Genomic DNA, 20,342 nt, shown 5'->3' on the forward strand with positions numbered 1-20,342 from the left:
GAATAACTAAGGGAAAGAATTGCTTCTGATTAAAACCGAAGAAAAGGCTAAGTAACTCCTTGCTGTACTTCTTGAAGCAATACATTTCTGACTACCCTCTTTCATACTTTAAGAAATGTACCTGCTAATCAACCCTTTCCTTTTCATCCAGGAAAGAAAATGTTGCAAAGAAAAGGCTGCATCTACAAAGCACATAGCCACAAATAGTACTTTTCTTCTTTTGTTTATCCTACCACTCCTTGGCAAGAGAGCTAAAAACTGACTTAATAGGATTGAGTCCAACTCTGAGATAACTTGAGGAAGAAGTTTCTGGAAATATGAGCACTTCTCTTCTCCAATTTCTCAAAGTCACTACAGCATAGGAAACCTCAATATAAAACTTTGATTTGATGTTTATTCAGGATAATGGAAGTTTTGACTTTCTTCAATATTGCAGTCAGAGAGTGTTTTAGTTCTGCATGTTAATTTCTAAGATCAAGGGACTTCCCAGGTGGCCCAGTGGTAAAGAATCTGCCTGCCAAGCAGGAGACCTGGGTTTGATCCCTGGGTTGGAAAGAGAGAAGGAAATGGCAATCCACTCCAGTATTCTTGCCTGAGAAATCCTTCACGGACAGAGGAGCCTGGTGGGCTACAGTTCATAGGGTCACAAAGAGTTGGAAACGACTTAGTAACTAAAACAACAACAACAATAAAGATCAAGGAAAGTAATAAGACTATGTTTTATATTCAAATAATAATAATAAGTGAATACTAGCAAAGCTATGGTAAATCGATACAATCTGAGCGAAAGATGGAGATCCAGAAACTAATCCTCACAGTAGCTGTACAGTACTTAGAACCTCCTTATAATGAAGAATATAGATAATTTCCTTTGCATATTGTTTTTCTCTTTTCATTTATTCATCATACAATACATATGCATCAATGTGAGTAGGTTAGAGCTCTTCTAGGATTGTACATCAGTTTGCTATAATTACATTGTAATATAAATGGCTGAAAAGAATTTGTGTGAGTCAATCAGTGACCTTGATTTATTTTTCCAGGTCATGGAGATCCATCTTTGAACCTCATCAAAAATTCCAACTTAATAGCAGGTGTCAACCTTTAATATATTTGTCTTCTTGTCCCAATCAGATCTGTCAGAAAACAATCCTACAAATACTAAAGCAAATTGGAGAAAATTTTAATTTTTCTATCTTTATTTTATGAGTTATTGTTAAAAAAAGAAAATACAGCTCATATGATACAACACAAAGGAAAAATAAAATATGTTAGATACATCCTTTATACTGTCTGCTTTCCTTTGGAAACAGCAGACTGACAGTAATTTTTTTTTTTGAGAATAGTAAGTAAAGCTTCCATATTCCTGTTTACTTTTCTGAGAACAGTGCAGCACTTAAAACTGCATGTGTTCAAGAATGCTACAACCCTTCTCAGTGTTAGAGCAAGCCTTTCAAATGTTATTGCATTTAAAGCTGGATAGTTCATTCGAGTACTGTCACATTAGAGGAATCCTAGCCTGCTGGCCACCCTTTCGGTAAAAGCATGTGATCAAATTTGAGCCCAGGTTGGTAGTGTCAACATTCCCATGCCAAAGCAAATTTGGACCTAATGAAAACAAGCCCAGGCTTGCTTATCAATCTGAGATAAATAAATGTTCCAGCTGGGCAAACACATTTTAAATAAGAATTTGATAGAGACCCTACTTTCCAGAACAAACTCACCCAAGCATTTTTAACTTGTAGTTATCTGGGGCAGCTCTCTGTGATGGGCTGCAGTGAGACAAAGACCTGGTGTGGGGGCTGCCAGGTTGAGGGGAAGAGGAATCAGTGAACCTAAAATGGCAGCTACATTCATTGAAGCTGGGTAATTGTATTTACCCATTCAGAAGGGACTACCTCAGCTCCAGGCACACACTCCTCTGAGACCCCAAAGAGCCAAGCTCATGGAATTGGAATGACCTCTTTTTACCAGATGACTCTAGGGTTATGATGCCTCTTTTACATGTATGGGGAGATAACCAATGGGGAAATTCATCGGGATTTCAAGAAGTATATCAACTTCTGCTCAGGATGCTTAGTCAGTCTAAAGAAAGTAATGGAAAATTAGACATTGTATATAGCTAGCAGTGTGTGGATGAAATGTTAAAAAACCACCTCTCAGGAGTGTGGGAGTGGGGGGAAGTCGGACAATTTCTGTGATATGGCTGATTCCAAGCTATCAACATGTCACTGGGAGCTGAGCAAAGATGCAAGCAACTGGCTCCCTCAAGCCTGCTACCAAGCACCTCTGACTATAACGATGCAGGAAACTACTCATTCTTAATCCCAAAGTTCCTTACCCCTGAACATCAAAACCTGGTTGACTCTGAAAATTTTTATATGAGCAACAAAAAAGAAATCTGTATGAAATAGAATCAATAAAATATGCAATAAAAAAACAGAACTTTAAGAGACCCCGCTGCCAAATGTAAGACCATTTTATGATTTTATAAAATGTTTGTTTTTGCATGGGCTATACACCACTGAATAAAATAAAAAGCCATGAGCCCATATTAAACTAAACAAATAAATGAGGGAGAAAGGGAAGATCTTATTTACAGTAAAATGCCTACTGATAAATGCACAAAAATGATGGAATTAGAAAATCACCTCCATGTAATAAAGATGGTCACTGATTGAGGCAGAATGAAAAATCTGCAGAAAGCGCTATTTAAATGCTCTCAAAAGATCTTCTCATATATAACATATTCATGACCCACTTTTTAAAGTGAACAGAGTATACCATCCTAGAGGAATGATCAAAAGTTAACATCACCAATAACATGGATAAAAGCAAAACAAACAGGCAGACAACAATGAAAACAAGATATGCCCCCAGATGTGATGCACTGTGAAGGATACAGTATGACTTCTGTGAAATTCTTGACAAATGCATAAACTGAATCAAATCATGAGAAAAAAATCACACAAAACATCAGATAAAGCTTTCAGTTATTCTACAATATAAACTGGCATGTACTTTAGAGTATGTCAAAGTAAAAAGTGAGAGGGGGAAAAAAAGAGTGAAGAACTATTCCAGATTAAATGAGTCTAAGAGAGATGACTAAAAATGAATGATCTTGCACTGGAAATTAAGAGCTAAAAGGACATTATTGGAGCAACTAGTGACATTTGAAAATTGACATAAATTGAGTAATTAATGCAGCTTTTTTGCAGAAAGGCATTTTGTTTCAAATAAAGCCATGTGTACACGGCTTACTTCAAATTTCCCCCTTCCCCTGGTAACCGTAAGTTTGTTCTCTGGGTGTATTTCTGTTTTGTAAATAAGTTCATTTGTATACATTTTTTGACTCCACATATAAGCAATATCATATGATATTTGTCTTTCTCTGACTTATTTCACTTAGATGATAGTCTCCAGGTCCATCCATATAGCGGCAATAGCATCATTTCATTCTTCTTAATGGCTGAGTAATATTCCATTGTATATATGTACCACATCTTCTTCATCCATTCATCTGTCAATGGACATTTAGGTTGCTTCCATGTCTTAGCTATTGTAAACAGTAGTACAATGAACACTAGGGTACATGGGTCTTTTTGAACCATGTTTTTTCCCAGATATATGCCCAGGAGTGGGAATGCTGGATCACATGATAGCTCTATTTTTAGTTTTTTAAGGAATCTTTTACCATTCTCCATAGTAGTTATACCAATTTATATTCCTACCATTAGTGTAGAAGGGTTCCCTTCTCTCTGCGCCTTCTCCAGAATTTATTGTTTGCAGATATTTTGATGATGGCCACTCTGGTTGGTGTGAGGTGATATCTCATTGTAGTTTTAATTAGCATTTCTCTACTAATTAGTTACATTAAGCATATTTTCATGTGTTTCTTGGCCATCTCTATATCTTCTTTGGAGGAATGTCTATTTAGGCCTTTTGTCCATTTTTTCATTGGGTTGTTTGTTTTGTTTTTAACATTGAGCTGTATAAGCTGTTTGTAAATTTTGGAGACTAATCCCTTGTGAGTCACACCATTTACAAATAATTTCTCCCATTCTATGGGTTGTCTTTTCATTTAGTTTGTGGTTTCCTTTGCTATGCAAAAGCATTCTAAAATCATTGTCAAATTTCTTTATTTTGATGATTGCAATTGTAGTTATATAAGAGAATGTTCTTATTTTCAGATAATATGCACTGAATATTTAAGAATGAGCGCATGATATTTTCAAGTTACTCTTTCAATTTGTTCCATATATATGAAATGGTACCTAGATCTAAGTCTACCTATACAAACATATATATAATTCTCATACATATTACATATAATTCTCATATATATATGAAAGATATATGAGAAATGTAGAGAGAGAGAGAGAGAAAGAGGAAGGAAGCAAGCAAAAAATATTTGATGAATATGAATGAAGAGCAGACTTGAATTTATTACCCTATTTTTTGAAACTTTTCTGTTAGTTTGAAGTTAAAAAATATTTTTCTAAAAAAAGATCATCAATGAAGCTCATTTATTTATCCATTGAGTATGTAAACTGTGATGATTATGAAGACTCGAGTTTTTGTATGGATGTGAGAGTTGGACGGTGAAGAAAGCTGAGTGCCAAAGAATTGATGCTTTTGAACTGTGGTGTTGGAGAAGACTCTTGAGAGTCCCTTGGACTGCAAGGAGATACAACCAGTCCATCCTAAAGGAGATCAGTCCTGGGTGTTCACTGGAAGGACTGATGTTGAAGCTGAAACTCCAATACTTTGGCCACCTCACGCGAATAGTTGACTCACTGGAAAAGACCCTAATGCTGGGACGGATTGGGGGCAGGAGGAGAAGGGGACGACAGAGGATGAGATGGCTGGATGGCATCACCGACTCGATGGACATGGGTTTGGGTAGACTCCGGGAGTTGGTGATGGACAGGGAGGCCTGGCGTGCTGCGATTCATGGGGTCACAAAGAGTCGGACACGACCGAGAGACTGAACTGAACTCACTCGGTTTTTTTCTGTCTTCCCTGAACAAGTTGATGTATTACTGGATGAATAGTACATTCTCTTCCTGGCTCTCACCTTGTATACCTGCATCACTGAGACTGTTTTGATGCTTTGACGAGAGCTTGCACAGAGATGCAATCATGCAGGTGCAGGGAAGAAAAAGGAGAAAAAGACAAAATCTAGGGTTGTGTGAGAAGTTATAGGAAGCAACAAATGTTTCTATTGCTTCTCTTCTTGTGAATAATCTGGTGACCCTGACTCCAAGGCAGCCCAACAAATCTTTACTGCAGACTTCAGAGCAACTGTAATAAATGGTGGAGTATATCTTTGTGGTTAAGACCTTGGGCTCCAAAGTCAGACTAGATTTAGACGCTGGCTCTGCTGCTTACCAACATATTGACCTTGGCCCGTTTATTTTAATGGTATACCCAGATCTCTCATCTGGGGAGCGGGAAAGGAGACAGAAATGAGCAACTACCTGTCACCATGTTCCTATGAAAAATAAAACATGTGTAGAGAGCTCTTACATACACGTAGTGCTGACGGCAATGATGTTGGTGGTGATGACGGTGAGATGAGCAACAGTAACAGCAGTTTTCATGTCACTAATTCACTCATTACACAGACATACATTGTTTTTTCAGTCAGTGTGTTAGATAATTGTAATAGAGTAATAAATAAGGTAGAGTTTTCTCCTCATGAAAGTAAAATTTAATGGGAAAAGGCAGAACACACTAAATTCTGCAGTTCAGTATAAGAAATAGGTATAACTCCATGCAAGATACAGCAGAAGCATACAAGAGAATTGCATGAATGAGTCTGAGCATTTAGAGAAATCTGATTGGGGGAGGTCAAGGTATACGAACTATTTCTAAACTCAAACCTAAAGAGTTCACTTTTTGAAGAGGAGTAGGAAACTGTAGACAGTGTAAAGACACAGACACACAAACAGTACAATGAAAACAGCATTACAAAACAAGGAATCAAGAATTAATGGTTGAATGATTGATCCCAAGCAGAAGCATGCTTTAACATGTCCAAAAACAGAAATCCCTCATATTAGCCTCTGAGGAAAAAATAATGGCAGATGTGTTAATCTATCCCAAGGGAAGTCTGGTTTTACTCAATATGGCAATCCCGGATTCCATTTCAGGCAGAGCAGCCCATGAGAAAAGGTCAGTCTTTGAACATTAGTCTCTTAGACTGTGAGAGCTGAGGGAGCAGCTAGGTCAGCTTCCTAAAAGGCAGTCACCATCACAACTGCATTAAAACCATCTGGGGAGTTTTAGAAAATACACACTCCTGGGTACCACTCTCAGACATTTTGCAATTGTTGGTTTGGGATAGAACCTAGGAATTTTCTTCTTTGCTTTGACACACTGCCCCCATCATCACCATCACCAATGCTGTTCTAATCACACTAAATTAATAAATCTCTGAGCAGTCACTCCATTTTCTGTGAGCTCAAACAGGAAAAACTCCTATATTTAAAATCTTAAAGTCAACAAATGATAAAATTAGAACTAGAACCCAGATCTTCTTACTCCCCCAAAGAGAACTCTTCCTATTGGATTTGGGGAATGGCATAAGGCAGTATTACCTTTTCCACTGACTTTCTCATGGTGCCAGTCAGAGCAACCATTAGAGTCATTCTTTTGAATTACAGCAGAGCTTCAGATCAGGAATCACAAAATAGCACACTGAGGGCACCTCTGGCTCCCAAATTTTTCATTTATGCTACACATAACTTTAAAAGTAATGTCTCATGCTTTTACACTGCACATTCCCTCTCCAATTGTCTAAAAGATCCTCCACATACAGCTGTTCTGTGCCCAGATGTTTCCCTTATATAATTATTGGTCCAATTTCCTGGAAGCATTTGAGCTTATCATCTAAGTGCAAAAGAGCCATTAAAAGGCAAAAAGTTTTACCAAATGATAATTCACTAGCACCTTTTGAACACATTAGCACAGATTATTTAATCAAATTACCTAACAATTCCTTGATTTAAAAAACGGTAACAAAGCTGTCAGAATAACAAAAACAAATAAGTCTCAGGGCCCCTTTCATAGCCAGGCCACCTTTCTCCACTCTCCATCTTTCAACCTTGTTTGTATCAGATGCTTCTCTGTCTCTAGACATAGCTAACTAATTTAGGGAAGGTAAATGGCACAATGGTAAAGAAGCCACTTGCTAATGCAGGAGGTGCAAAAGATTCAGGTTCGATCCCTGGGTCAAAAAGACCCCCTGGAGTAGGAAATGGCAATCCAGTCCAGTATTCTTGCCTGGAAAATTTCATGGACAGAGGAGCCTGGCAGGCTACAGTCCCATGGGGTCACGAAAGAGTCAGGCATGACTGAGCGACTAAGCACATGCATAACATCTACCCCAGAGGCTGCACTGGGTCCACTGGATTCTCTCTCTGAGAAAACTACAATTGGTACAATCAGATCAATCAAATTCAGTTACTAGACTTGTAAAATGAGTAATCTCAAATACAGAGGTCACTTTGAGGGGTAAGTCAAGATGAATCTGTCCCTGCAAATAAGCAGAGTATATTCTCTAAAGATAAAGAGGAAAACATGCAATGAGAGAAGAGATGTATACACATACAGCCCCAGAGAAAAACAGATGGAGAGGATAATTGCCTTTATTATAGATGACTTCTCAGGTCCTGTTTCCAATTCCACAGAAGGCATGGCTACAATTTCTGTTCTTGGCTTTGGACATATGGCCATTCTCATTTGCTTAGATTAGTTGTAGTGGATTTCAGTTTCTTGCAATCAAACAATTGCTGGAAAAGACAGCCACCTAGGGACAAACTTCAGTCATAGAGGATGGTTAGCATAGTGCAGAGGCTGAGTTTGGAGTTCACCCCATAGTATGCATATCCATAAAGAGTGAGGTCAGAAGGAGGACATGGAAGCACTGGATTTGTGTGTGGGGTGAGGTAGAAGTGAATTGGGAAAATCAAAAGGGAAGATTCACTCTCATGGAAAGAAAATTTGAGAAAAGAAAGGTGCAGGCTATGCAAGTAATGACAATGACAAATTTTACCTACTTCAGTTTTAACATATGCTATCCCTGAGCCTATGAAACCCATTTCCTTTTGAATTCAAAAACTTTGACCATTCATTTCTGCCAAAAGTATATTTTTTCAAAGCCATCAAAAGGTGCAAGATTGGGGTATTTCTATCTACTAACTATCAGGTTCCCTAACTAAATAGACCATTGAGAAGACTGTGTTTATTTAGTTGTTTCTCAAACACTATCAAAAATACTTTTATATTTTGATATTTCAAGGATTCCCTGGTGGCTCAGACAGTAAAGAGTCTGCCTGCAATGCGGGAGACCCAGGTTCGATCCCTGGGTCAGGAAGATGTCCTGGAGAAGGAAATGGCAACCTACTCCAATATTCTTGCCTGGAAAATCCCATGATGGAGGAGCCTGGCAGGCTATAGTCAGATGTGAAGAACTTTGAAGTACAATCTGAAGTATAAACAAGCTTATTCAGAAGCCACTGAAGTCCTGTGTGTGACTTAACCATGCTGCAACCACATTAGATCCCATGAAGCTCTCAGTAAGCACTTTATCATGAGACTGGATTACTTGCCATTCTTTTCAACTCAAGCTGTTGTGGTTGTTCAGTTGCTCAGTTGTGTCCAACTCTTTGTGGCCCCATGGACTGCAGGACGCCAGGCTTCCCTGTCCTTCGCTATTTCCTAGAGCTTGCTCAAACTCATGTCTAGTGAATCAGTTATATCATCCAACCAACTTGTCCTCTGTCGTCCCCTTCTCCTCCTGCCTTCAATCTTTCCCAGCAGCAGGATCTTTTCCAGTGAGTTGGCTCTTCGCATCAGGTGGCCAAAGTACTGGAAAGACAGCTTCAGTATCAGTCCTTCCAATGAATATTCAGGGTTGATTCCCTTTAGGATTAACTGGTTTGATCTCCTTGCTATCCAAGGGACTCTCAAGAGTCCTTTTCAGCACCACAGTTTGAAGGCATCAATTTTTTGGCACCTAGCCTTTTTTATCGTCTGGCTCTCACATCCATACATGACTACTGGAAAAACCATAGCTTTGACTATATGGACCTTGGTCAGCAAAGTAATGTCTCAGCTTTTTAATACGCTGTCTAGGTTTGACATAGCTTTTCTTCCAAGGAGCAAGCATATTTAAATTTCATGGCTGCAGTCATCGTCCACAGTGATTTTGGAGCCCAAGAGAATAAAATCAGTCACTGTTTCCTTTGTTTCCCCATCTATCTGCCATGAAGTGATGGGACCAGATGCCTTGATCTTAGTTCTTTGAATTTTGAAATTTAAGCCAGCTTTTTCACTTTCCTCTTTCACCTTCATCAAGAGGCTCTTTAGTTCTTCTTTACTTTCTGCCATAAGCTTGGTATCAACTGCGTACCTGAGGTTAGTGGTGTTCCTTCAGGCAATCTTGATTTCAGCTTGTGCTCCATCCTGCCTGGTATTTCTCATGATGTATTCTGCATATAAGTTAAATAAGCAGGGTGACAATATACAGTCTTAATAAACTCCTTTCCCAATTTTGAGGCAGTCCGTTGTTCCATATCCAGTTCTAACTGTTGCTTCTTGACCTGCATACAGGTTTTGCAGGAGGCAGATAAGACGGTCTGGTATTCCCATCTCTTTAAGAATTTTCCATAGTTTGTCATGATCCACACAGTCAAGGGCTTTGGTGTAGTCAATGAAGCAGATGTTTTTTCTGGAATTCTCTTGCTTTCTCTATGATCCAACAGATGTTGGTAATTTGATCTCTGATTCCTCTGCCTTTTGTAAAGCCAGGCTGTACACCTGGAAGTTCTCAGTTCACATACTGTTGAAGCCTAGCTTGAAGGATTTTCAGTGTACCTTGCTAGCATGTAAAATGAGTGCATTTGTGCAGTAGTTTGAACATTCACTGGCATTGCCCTTCTTTAGGATTGGACTGAAAAATGACCTTTTCCAGTCCTGTGGCCACTACTGAGGGGACTTGGGTCTGGGAAGAGACTCAGAGGAAAAATGAGATCACACAGGTGAACTGTCACCCCAGGGAATGAGTGGGTCAAGCCACATACTGGATATCCTACACATAGGAGACAAGCCCCCTGTGTGGGCTTTTGCCAACAAATTTGGACAAGCCCCAAATTTGTTGACATCCTGAGTGGAGCACTTTAACAGCATCCTCTTTTAGGACTTGAAATAGCTTAGCTGGAATTCCATCACCTCCACTAACTTTGTAAGTAGGGATGCTTCCTAAGGCCCACCTGACTTTGCACTCCAGGATGTCTGGCTATAGGTGAGCGATCATACCATCGTGATTATCTGGGTTGTGAAGATCTTTTTTGTAAAGTTCTTCTGTGTATTCTTGCCACCTTTTCTTAATATCTTCTTCTTCTGTTAGGTCCATACCATTCCTGCCCTTTATTGTGCCCATCTTTGCATGAAATATTCCCTTGGTATCTCTAATTTTCTTGAAGAGATCTCTAGTCTTTCCCATTCTTTTGTTTTCCTCTATTCCTCTGCACTGTTCACTGAAAAAGGCTTTCTTATTTCTCATTGCTATTCTTTGGGACTCTATATTCAGATGCATATATCTTTCCTTTTCTCCTTTGCCTTTTGTTTCTCTTCTTTTTTCAGCTATTTCGAAGGCCTCTTCAGACAACCATTTTGCCTTTTTGTCTTCCTTTATCTTGGGGATGGTTTTGATCACTGCCTCCTATAAAATGTTATGAGCCACTGTTCACAGTTCCTCAGGCACTCTCTCAGATCTAATCCCTTGAATCTATTTGTCACTTCCACTGTATAATCATAAGGGATTTGATCTAGGTCATAACTGAATGGCCTATTGGCCTTCCCTACTCTCTTCAATTTAAGTCTGAATTTTTCAATAAGGAGTTCATGATCTGAACCACAGTCAGGTCCTAGTACTGTTTTTGCTGACTGTATAGAGCTTCTCCATCTTCGGCTGCAAAGAATGTAATCAATCTGATTTCAGTATTGACCATCTGGTGATGTCCTGTGTAGAGGTGTCTCTTGTGTTGTTGGAAGAGAGTGTTTGCTATGACAAGTGTATTCCCTTGGCAAAACTCCTAAGCTGTAATGGAGGCCAGTTCAGATACCACAAGAGTGAGTATGTGAGCTCTGTAGCTCTAAGAAAACACCCAGTTCTTCACGTTCTTACTACAGATCTCCCATTCTTGGCTCACACCACAACAAAAGTCTTTGTTCCCCTTCATCTGTTCAGCTGCAACTTCAACTGTTCAACTTCTGTCCCCTTTCTTAAAGGCACAATTGAGGCAGGAATGAAGAAGAAACAAGACTCCTTCAAGCTCATGCTTAGTTTCCTTAACCTCACATGAAAACATTTTCTCTAACTCTGATCCTTGTGGTGCACAATAAAGAATGCTTTGCAATCTGCTAACTGGACTTTTTATTATTTGGTAATGACGAATTAATAAGTTCATTGGTAAAATCAACAATCTGGGATAAGGAAATTTTTAGTGCTAGGCCACAGAATGTAACTCATTCATTTGCCTTATTATCCTTCTAACAATTAAATTTTGCTGTAATTATAAATAAGAATTATCTTTTAACCTAAATGTTATTTTGTTGTAGAAATCAAGAAGATACATGTAGTTTTAACATGTTAAAGTCCTTTCAAAACCTGAATGAAAAATTCAGAGAAACTCAATTTTGCCACTATAATGCTTACTAAAAATGAATGCTTAACTGTTGTTTCCTTAGATTGAAGGTACATTCAATAGCAACACAGAAGTGAATAGAAGACAGCTTATGGTAGTTTTAAGAGACAATAGTGAATTTTATTATTCCAAGGTATAATTTAAAAATGGCAAAAAGTCTGTCTGTGTTTTTCTGTCAATGAATTCACTTGTATGTTGATTTTAATGTTGTAAAATGAAAAGGCCATATAAGATTGTATAGCATTTACACACACAAAAATTGCCATCTGAAAATATTTGTGAAAACCTATTTTATGCCTGAATCTAAGTTGAATGCATAATTTAGTACTTATTTTCAGAACAAATAGTCTGGAAAAATTTCATGCACAATTGATGTTAATTTGAGTGTGCAATCCATGGCTGGAACTCATTAACATATTCATTCTGTCTAAGATCTGTGTGCAAATTTAAATTGTAGTTTTCCAAAACTGGCTCATAACAACTCCAAAACATCAAAACCAGTCAGTCTCAGAACCCATGATGGAGCTTGAAAATTTCCACATGATAAGCAAATCTTTTGGAAGATAATTCCCAAATCTTGGAAAAAGATCATAACAATACTGAATAAATTTGCATTCAGATTATGTTGAATACAAAAGTAAAAAGTAAAAGAAAACTTCAACAAAGCAACAGAAATTTCACACTGAAGTAACAAGCAGGAAAGTGTACGTGTGTGTATATACAATTCCTAGTGACAAATTCCAAAATATTTTCTATTTTCTGTTTTAGATAGTGATTCTAACTTTGTGCATGGATGTTCAGTCACTCAGTCTTGTCCAACTCTGTCCATGGAATTTTACAGGCAAGAATACTTGAGTGTGTTGCCATTTCCTACTCCAGGGGGTCTTCCTGACCCAGGGATAAAACTCAGATCTTCTGTGTCTCCTGCTTTGGCAGGTGGATTCTTTATCACTGAGCCACCTGGGAAGCCTGGTTTTAACTCCAAAGTGGATTTTTAAATGATTTATACATCATATTAGCAAAGAATTTTTAAATGTTAAATAACATTAAATAACATTTTTAAATAACATTAAAATGTTATTTTTCTAAGAAACAATTTCTATATGTATTTGAACTAGAAATCCCCAAATCTCTTTTTAAATCTTATTTTAATGGGTATAAGTGTAAATGTTGTTCTTGGGAAGGCAGAAGAGGCTTAGCTATGATTTACACACATGCTTTGCCTGCCATATCTGATAGATGACTAATTGTTTCAAGTTGATCATGGTGTAGAAACATTTATTTGTCTTAACTGAATTGCAGTTTTATAAATTATTATAAAAAACAGGAAAATATATTGAAGTAAGCAGAATATTTTAAATAAATATACTTTTTAAAATTTAACCAAACTCTAAGGCATTGTTTTACTATATTTAGTATTATATAATAAAATATTTTGAAATGATATTTTCTATATGAATTCCCTGGAGAAGGAAATGGCAACCCATTCCAGTATTCTTGGCTGGAAAATTCCATGGACAGAGGAGCCTGGTGGGCTACAGTCCATGGGGTCACAGAGTCAGACATGATTAAGTGACTAACACACACACATATGAATTTTAGACATCTCCTCCATTGAAATATGTAACACTATTTTTTATAATTTCAATATTTTTCATAATTTAAAAAAATAGATGATTCATGATTATTTTGTTGGGCATAAAAGTAAACATATCTTAATGATTTCCCCCTAACCAAATAACTGATAAACCAATAAAACTTCTAGAGGAAAACACTGTCTATAAACCAGGATTATATATCTAACAGTACAGCATATTTAATGGTACAGTTTTGCAAGAGTATTCCTCTCAGCACCAATGCATCACATAAGAGGATTTGACAAGGTTAGAATTTATGTTGCTAATGGAAATTATTTTTTCAAGAATTAACCTTTAGGCTCTAAAGAATGACAGATATTCAAATATTCTCAAATGAGTATTTAAATCAAAAATTTCTATTCATTCCTGCCCCTCAACAGAACTTCCATTCTGGATTCCAGCGTGTCATACACACAATTGAATTCTTAACAGCTGCCATTCAAAAGAACCATGGAGGACCATTTGAAAGTAATATTTTGCTCTGTGTGACATCTCATTTTTTTCCCCTCAGAAATCATAATTTTTTTACACACCTCATAGTCTTCCTAACAGGAAACCAGCTCTGCCTGTCATTTTGATTGGGGAGGAACCTTGTTTTCCAGGTCACTTGCTTGAATTCTGGAGACAAGATATTCATGAGGGACCTGGATGGGGCATTTACATCTCAGAGCAGAGTTTTCCTCTCCATTTGCCAGCATGCCAGGTCAGTGAGCTGCTCTGTTGGAGGGAAGATAATGGCTGCTGTAGTGCCCCCTGCTTATTACACACTGAGTGCTTCTGACCTTCTTGGGAGAAGCCCCCAAGCATTGTGACTCAGGGCATTCCCCTACTCTGTAAGACCCTGTCACCAAGATCCTTCTGTCTGAAACACAATGTTAGTGACAACTTTGGAAGGGGCTACTTCCAAATGCCATATTTCAAACTTTTTCCCTCTGCTGAAAACATCTTGACTATGCAGAAGAAAATAAAAAATTGTTCATTTCGAATCGCCAGTCCAGGTTCAATGCATGATACAGGGTGCTCGGGGCTGGTGCACCGGGATGACCCGGAGGGATGGGATGGGGAGGGAGGTGGAAGGGGGGTTCTGGAAGGGGAAAACATGTACACTCATGGTGGATTCATGTCAATGTATGGCAAAACAAATACAATATTGTGAAGTTAAAAAAAAAAATGTAAATTTGACTTAAAAAACACTGCAAATCAATGCATCTAAATGAATATAAATAAACTAAAATAAAATCATAAGTATAATTGGAAAAAAAAACTTATTTGGTCAATCTATATTTACAAATTGAACTAGTCCTCCTTAAAACAAATAAAACTTTATAGATATAAAAACAGCAAAACAATTATTGAAAAAAATTAGATTCATTATGTATTTTTAGTAGGTAGCAATACTGTTTTAGGACCTGGAAAAATTGGAAGTGACTTCTCTTCCTATGCTTATACCTTAATTTGATTCTTTTCTTTCTAACAAAATGGATTTTTTGAGACATGAAATATAAGTGAGGGTTAACTATGTCTTCATTTTCTATCCCAGACATTCAGATGTTACCTGAAATATTCTCTGATTTTTCTTTTATTTCTTTGAACAATGAAGCAGTCTAGCACCCCTCTGATCATTTGGATTGGTAGCTAGCGAAGAATTTACCTGTTAAGTGGAAACAAAGCTGGATGACTGGCTCAAAATGGGGAGAGGAGGACCACTTTCTTCGGCTCAGAGGTGGTTTCCAATCACAGCTTTCTTACCTCATTCATGATAGGTACAATGGTAACAACAATAAATAAGCATCATTTCTGGGCAAGGGGGACTCACAAGAAATTTTTGAATGTCCAATACCTCCTTCTCCTTAATTTCAGTTACAATGTATATTAATAAAAGGAGTACACATGTTCCAATACAACTTTTAAAAATCATATAGATAGAATATGTTTTTCTCTAAAAGGGGAAATATCATACATTGATGCTGGAGGAGTCCCCCCCAAAGACTTCCCCTAATTAACGTCTTTTGTAGATTTCTTAACATTTTAAAACTGAATCTTCATGATGTGCAAGAATGTTCTGACAGCTATATAAGGATAACAACAAAAAGTACCGAATCATTACATTATTTGAGCTTACATTTTGTTAGATGTACAGGTATGGGAGGTATGGCCAAATAATTGTTGCTTTTGAAATGTGGTGTTGGAGAAGACTCTTGAGAGTTCTTGGACTGCAAGGAGATCAAACCAGTCAATCCTAAAGGAAATCAGTCCTGAATACTCATTGGAAGGACTGATGCTGAAGCTGAAGCTCCAATACTTTGGCAACCTGATACAAAGAGCTGACTCCTTGGAAAAGACCCTGATGCTGGGAAAGACTGAAGGCAAGAGAAGGGGACAACAGAGAATGAGATGGTTGGATGGCATCACCAACTCAATGGACATGAGCTTGAGCAAACTCCAGGAGATGGTGAAGGACAGAGAAGACTGGTGTGCTGCAATTGATGGAGGTCACAAAGACTCGGACACAACTGAGCAACTGAACAACAACAGGTATGATAAATACTGAGGACTGCTTTGATGGAAGTAAAGATTAAAAAGAATCTATCTATTCTTTTAGGAAGAGAAAGTTCTGAAAGTCCAACTATATGCCAGTTTCCATGGAACATCTTCCATTGAGATCTGGCATGTATTACTAGAATGCAGTGATTGGCTCTACAAATGACAAAACACAGCAGAATGACACAGGTGAGATCAACTAGTAGCCATCGTCCACACTAAGGGACCAGCTTCCAGGAGAAATGCCTTTTACTTTTAAAATTTGTTTAATATCCCAAAGAGTCTTTGTTTGTGGATTATATCTATTGATACTAAAAACATTAGAAATTATAGAAAAATACTTTAATGTTTTTTACTTTAAAACTGATGGTAATAAACCTATATTTTATTATTTATTTATTTATTCTTGAACTGGGTCTTTGTTGCTGTATGCAGGCTTTCTCTAGTTGCAGTGATGAAGGGGCTACTCTTTATTGTGGTGCATGGGCTTCTCATTTCAGTGGTTTCTCTTGCTGTGGAACACAGGCTCTAGCACTCGGGCTCAGTAGTTGTGGTCCACAGGCTGAGCTGCTCCATGGCATGTGGAATCTCCCCAAACCTGGGATCAAATCCATGTCCCCTGCATTGGCAGGTGGATTCTTATCCACTGTACCACCAGGGAAGTACCACCTATATGTTAATATAGGTGACATATTATTTATTGAAAAATGTTTTCCCAAACAAAATAATTAATGAGAAGAGTGGAATTTTTTAAAGAATTATTTGAATGGGCTAGTAGAAGATAACTAGATTCTCTTATCTGCTTCAACGCTTAATCTGATCCAGTATGTTGATTTTTTGGAACTGTATGAAGGAAATCTAGTCTCACACAGATACACAGTTGGGAAAGTGAGGAGTATATTACTAGTCACTTCAGATAATTCTGTATATTTTTCATTGATACTATTCCAAAACTCAAATTGTGGTTATTTCTTAATGGTTGATTTTAGTGTGGACCTAGAAAACCTTTTTACACTATTTTATATTAAAGTCATTAGTCTATTAAAGTCATTCATCTATTTTTATTCACTTTGAATGGACCTTTTAACCAAGCATGATATTGCAACATCATTAACTGGTCTTTGGAAAATAGTCCACTCATTTGGGTTTCCCTGGTGGCTCACTGGTAAAGAATCTGCCTGCCAACGCAGGAGACACAGGTTTGATCCCTGATTCAGGAATATCTCTTGGAGAAGGAAATGGCAACCTACTCCAGTACTCCTGATTGGGAAATCTGATGGACAGAAGAGCCTGGTGGGCTACAGACCATGGAAAGCAAAAGAGTCAGACATGACTTAGAGACTAAAAAACCAAACAAGTACACTGACTTGTACAGATGTTACAAATATTGACACATTTAACTATATAATACTCCCCAAAATCCCATTCATAAATATCACTGCAGATCACATTAGAAAAGTCTGTAAGTGTTGAGATGTATCAAATCCAAGGCAGGGATTCAAGCTTTAAATTCAGACTTTTGTTTGAAAGCTCAAATTTTATCACCGGCAACAAATCCTCTCAGTTGTTTTCCTTGAAATGGCAAGCTCACTTTGTTAGTTTTCGAGAATGTATCTGTCAAATACCTAAGTCTGCATAACCATAGTTTGTCAGTTGCTCTCTCAACTATAAATGATACTCCCGGGGCGGGGGAATGGGAAAGTGGCTAATTTAGCTTGTTATCACATAAATTATTTTCACAAAAAGAACTCTCAAAATGTATGCAGCAGAGTACTTTTCATGAATTTCTCAGTTTGTCACATAAAATATAAAAAAGTTCTTTTTGTTTTTTTCTCTATTGTCTATTTTTTAACTTATTTGTAACTGGAGGATAATTGCTTACAATATTGTGTTGGTTTCCGCCATACATCAACATGAATCAGCCATAGGTATACACAAAAAGTCTTAAGGATAAGGATTTAACATTAATTTTTAGTCCTTCATCAAGGATATTCTTATTTTTTTTTAATTTATTTATTTTTTATTGAAGGATAATTGATTTACAGAATTTTGCTGTTTTCTGTCAAACCTCAACATGAATCAGCCATAGGTATACATATATCCCCTCCCTTTTGAACCTCCCTCCCATCTTCCTCCCCATCCCACCCCTCTAGGTTGATACACAGCCCCTGTTTGAGTTTCCTGAGCCATACAGCAAACTCCCCTTGGCTATCTTTTTTACATATGGTAATGTAAGTTTTCATGTTACTCTTTCTATACATCTCACCCTCTCCTCCCCTCTCCCCATGTCTATTAAGTCTACTCTCTATGTCTGTTTCTCCATTGTTGCCCTATAAATAAATTCTTCGGTACCATTTTTCTAGATTCCATATATATGTGTTAGAATTCAGGATTTATCTTTCTCTTTCTGACTCACTTCACTCTGTATAATAGGTTCTAGGTTCATCCACCTCATTTGAACTGACTGAAGGATATTCTTAAGTGAAACTGGCCATACAGTTTGGCATCACTACCTTTCATACTATGGTACCAGCAATCACACCCAGAATTGCTTTTGTCTCATTAGGGCAAATGTCAACACAGCAAAAAAGGCAAAGGATATCTAGTGCTACTGGGAAAGGAGTTTTGACCTCCAGGATTCAGTGAAAGGGTCTCGAGTAGAAGTCTGCATATAACACTTGGAGAACTGCAAATTTTACAAATTCAATTGCTTCCCCCAGCCAATTCTAAGCAGTTCAGAAAAGCTAATAATACACATAATCATTAGAGGATAGGAATAGGAAGTTATTGAACCTGGTACTATTCTTAAGTGCTTAACAGAGATTATCCTGTTGAATTTTCACAACACAGAGACTGGCATTTACATTATCCTCACTTTACAGGTAAGAAAAGGAAAACACAAACCAGTTAATAAAATTCCACAGGGTTACATAGTAAGTCTTGAAATCAGGATCTGAACCCAGAGTTCAGGATCTGAACCAAAAGTTCAAGTCTAAGCTTAGTTTTCAAGTACCACAGTACACCGATCCTAAAGGATAAATGTATTTTGAAAATATATGTATTTGAAATATTTGAAATTTATTTTTAATATTAAGACAACAGAGAATTATTAAACATTTGCTAACAGTTGTAAGCACTTTATTTTTTTTTTAATTAATACTCATTTTTATTTAAATAACATGTTCATGGCATTCCAGTTTCTAAGAGCTCACAAGAAGTCTTAGATTTAGGATCAGAAAACTTATAAAGTTATTTTATACAGATTTCTTATCCTAATTATTTTTCAGCTCTTCTTGGAAGTTTGAAATGGCGTTTGTTTGCAGCCCAAGATTAATTTCCATTTTTATGTTAAAATCTACTTAGATTTTTCAAACATAAACTTCTATATAAAAACAACATACATGGATACACACACACTATAGTATTCTTCCATCCACTTGGTAAATATTTGAGAGCCCACAATTGTTATGGACTGAATTACATCTCACCACAACTCACATGTTGAATTCATACCTCCAATATAGCTGACTTTTGACATTAAGTTCTTTAAGAAGGTAACTAAGGTTAAATGAAGTCCTTCTGCTGCTGCTGAGTCACTTCAGTCGTGTCCAACTCTGTGCGACCCCATAGATGGCAGCCCACCAGGCTCCCCCGTCCCTGGGATTCTCCAGGCAAGAACACTGGAGTGGGTTGCCATTTCCTTCTCCAGTGCATGAAAGGGAAAAGTGAAAGTGAAGTCGCTCAGTTGTATCCGACTCTTAGCAACCCCATAGGCTGCAGCCTACCAGGCTCCTCCATCCATCCTGGATTTTCCAGGCAAGAGTACTGGAGTGGGATGCCATTGCCTTCTCCGGAAGTCCTAAGGGTTGGGCCTTAATTTGATAGGACTAGTGTAGTTAGAAGAACAGAAATACATACTGAGCTCCCTATTTCTACACACAAGTAACATACATATATACATACACACAGGAAAGGTCATGTGAGTACATAATAAGAAGATGGCCATTCACAAGCCAGGAAGAGAAACTTCACCAGAAACCAACCCTGATGACACCTTGATCTTGGACTCCTAGCCTTCAGAACTGTGAGAATATAAATTTATTTTTTAAATTACCCAGTCTGTAACATACTGTTACAGCAACCTGAGCTGACTAATATAACATTTAACAGATATTTTTAAATCACATGACATATAGTAATTCCAGATCAAATCAGTAGTGATACTAATACAATAAATAATGAAGAATTGAAAAGAAAAGCAAATTCTCTCTCCCTCCCTCTGTCTCATTCATATGCACAAAAATGTAAACACACACTCAAACACATCATGTCACCCCACTTAAAAAATAATCTTTTTGTCACCGTGGTTTTTCCAGAGTCAAGACTTTATGCTAAGCATAAATTTAAAAAATAAAAAGACGTTAACCCAAAAAATAAAAAGATGTGACCC

General features: G+C 37.4%; 1 long non-coding RNA gene across 1 annotated transcript in view; it reads right to left on the bottom strand.

The window, feature by feature from the left end:
- LOC145516525 (uncharacterized) overlaps positions 1-20,342 on the bottom strand; it is a 365,062-nt gene that overhangs the window by 16,239 nt on the left and 328,481 nt on the right. The window contains exon 9 of the long non-coding RNA XR_014061441.1: positions 14,907-15,002. This is a non-coding gene — a long non-coding RNA (uncharacterized LOC145516525). The remainder of the gene's footprint in view (positions 1-14,906; positions 15,003-20,342) is intronic.

This window comes from Giraffa tippelskirchi, chromosome 8 (assembly GCF_054371585.1).
Source record: "Giraffa tippelskirchi isolate mGirTip1 chromosome 8, T2T-mGirTip1v1.2.pri, whole genome shotgun sequence".
Classification (NCBI taxonomy): Eukaryota; Metazoa; Chordata; class Mammalia; order Artiodactyla; family Giraffidae; genus Giraffa; species Giraffa tippelskirchi.